Here is a 3,195-nt window from a genome sequence, read left to right as displayed (position 1 = left end):
TGTATCTGTGGCCAATGACCTTGAGCCTTCTTGGAAGGGCTCTTCTAATGTAACTCTATGGCAGGACTCAAAGTGCTTAAGTGTTCGATGTCTACTCTTACTAAGGACTTACACTTGGCCTGTGAAGTAGTGTCCCCATGAGTAACAGAACACTGAGCCAATCACGGCACAATGCTCCTATTTTCTGCTGGCTTGTTTGCAAACTGATATGTGACTCATATTAATGCCAAAATAACATGCAAAATGTCAAAGTGGAATTATGTTTTCCACATTTTTCCTAATTAATGAAAAGCTGAAATGTCTTGTGTTAATAATAATCCAACCCCTTTGTTATGGCAAGCCTAAATAAGTTCAGGAGGGGAAAATAGCCTAAATAGTCACATAATAGGTTGCATGGACTAACTCTGTTTGCCATAATCGTGTTTAACATGATTTTGGAATGAATACCTAATCTCTGTACCCCACACACACAATTATCTGTAAGGTCCCTCTGTCGAGCAGTGAATTTTAAACACAGATTCCACCACAAAGTCAAGGGAGGTTTTCCAATGCATCACAAAGAAGGGCACCTATTGGAAGATGGGTAAAACATTAAATAAAGCAGACGTTGAATATCCCTTTAATTATGGTGAAGTTATTAAGTACACTTTGGATGGTGTATCAATAGACCCATTCACTACAAAGATACAGGTGTCTTTCCTTACTCAGTTGCCGGAGAGGAAGGGATTTCACCATGAGGACAATGGTGAGTTTAAAGGCTGTGATTGGAGAAAACTATGGATGGATCAACAACATTGTAGTTACTACACAATACTAATCTAATTGACAGAGTGAAAAGACAGAAGCTTGTACAGAATAAAAATATTCCAAAACATGAATTCTGTTTGCAACATGGCACTAAAGTAATACTGTAAAATGTGTCAAAGCAATTAACTTTTTGTCCCGAATAAAAAGTGTTATGTTTGGTGCAAATCCAATACAACACTTCACTGAGTACCACCCTGCATATTTTCAAGCATAGTGGTGGCTGTATCATGTTATGGGTATGCTTGTAATTGTTAAGGACTGGGGTGTTTTTCAGAATTAAATAGAAACTAAATGGAGCTAAGCACAGGCAAAATCCTAGAAGAAAACCTGGTTCAGTCTGCTTTCCACCAGACACTGGGAGATAAATTCACATTTTAGCAGGACAGTGGTAGGCCTGGCCGTGTGGTGCCAGAACAACAACCTATCCCTCAACGTGATCAAGACAAAGAAGATGATTGTGGACTACAGGAAAAAGAGGACCGAGCACACCCCATTCTCATCGACAGGGCTGCAGTGGAGCAGGTTTAGAGCTTCAAGTTCCTTGGTGTCCACATCACCAACAAACTAACATGGTCCAAGCACAACAAAACCTATTACCCCTCAGGAGACTGAAAAGATTTGGCATGGGTCCTCAGATCCTCAAAAGGTTCTACAGCTGCACCATCGAGAGCATCCTGACTGGTTGCATCACTGCCTGGTATGGCAACTGCTCGGGCTCCGACCGCAAGGCCATATCTACAATGGAGTTGCTTACCAAGAAGACAGTGAATGTTCCTGAGTGGCTGAGTTACAGTTGACTTACATCTGCTTCAAAATATATGGCAAGACCTGAAAATGCTTGTCTAGCAATGATCAACAACCAATTTGCCAAAGCTTGAAGAATTTTTCAAAGAATAATGGGCAAATGTTGCACATGTAACAGTGTAGGGTCTGTCCCTCTCTTTGCACCAACCTGGGCTCGAACCAGGGACCCTTGCACACATCAACAACTGACACCCACGAAGCATCGTTACCCATCGCGCCACAAAAGCTGCGGCCCTTGCAATGCAAGGGGAAACCCTACTTCAAGTCTCAGAGCGAGTGACGTCACTGATTGAAACGCTATTAGCGCGCACCACCGCTAACTAACTAGCCATTTCACATCGGTTACACTCACCCCCCCTTTGACCTCCTCCTTTTCCCGCAGCAACCAATGATCCGGGTCAACAGCATCAATGTAACAGTGTAGGTTCCGTCCCTCTCTTCGCCCCAACCTGGGCTCGAACCAGGGACCCTTGCACACATCAACAACTGACACCCACGAAGTATCGTTACCCATCGCGCCACAAAAGCCGCGGCCCTTGCAACGCAAGGGGAAACCCTACTTCAAGTCTCAGAGCGAGTGACGTCACTAATTGAAACGCTATTAGTGCGCACCACCGCTAACTAACTAGCCATTTCACATTACATTTACATTTAAGTCATTTAGCAGACGCTCTTATCCAGAGCGACTTACAAAATGGTGCATTCACCTTATGATATCCAGTGGAACAACCACTTTACAATAGTGCATCTAAATCTTTTAAGGGGGGTTAGAAGGATTACTTTATCCTATCCTAGGTATTCCTTAAAGAGGTGGGGTTTCAGGTGTCTCCGGAAGGTGGTGATTGACTCCGCTGTCCTGGCGTCGTGAGGGAGCTTGTTCCACCATTGGGGTGCCAGAGCAGCGAACAGTTTTGACTGGGCTGAGCGGGAACTGTGCTTCCTCAGAGGTAGGGGGGCCAGCAGGCCAGTGGTGGATGAACGCAGTGCCCTTGTTTGGGTGTAGGGCCTGATCAGAGCCTGAAGGTATGGAGGTGCCGTTCCCTTCACAGCTCCGTAGGCCGTAGCGGATGCGAGCTTCAACTGGAAGCCAGTGGAGAGAGCGGAGGAGCGGGGTGACGTGAGAGAACTTGGGAAGGTTGAACACCAGACGGGCTGCGGCGTTCTGGATGAGTTGTAGGGGTTTAATGGCACAGGCAGGGAGCCCAGCCAACAGCGAGTTGCAGTAATCCAGACGGGAGATGACAAGTGCCTGGATTAGGACCTGCGCCGCTTCCTGTGTGAGGCAGGGTCGTACTCTGTGAATGTTGTAGAGCATGAACCTACAGGATCGGGTCACCGCCTTGATGTTAGTGGAGAACGACAGGGTGTTGTCCAGGATCACGCCAAGGTTCTTAGCACTCTGGGAGGAGGACACAAGGGAGTTGTCAACCGTGATGGCGAGATCATGGAAGGGGCAGTCCTTCCCCGGGAGGAAGAGCAGCTCCGTCTTGCCGAGGTTCAGCTTGAGCTGGTGATCCGTCATCCACACTGATATGTCTGACAGACATGCAGAGATGCGATTCGCCGCCTGGTTATCAGAAGGGG

The sequence above is a fragment of the Salmo salar genome, chromosome ssa24 (assembly GCF_905237065.1).
Source record: "Salmo salar chromosome ssa24, Ssal_v3.1, whole genome shotgun sequence".
Taxonomy (NCBI): domain Eukaryota; kingdom Metazoa; phylum Chordata; class Actinopteri; order Salmoniformes; family Salmonidae; genus Salmo; species Salmo salar.
This window is presented reverse-complemented; position numbering follows the sequence as displayed.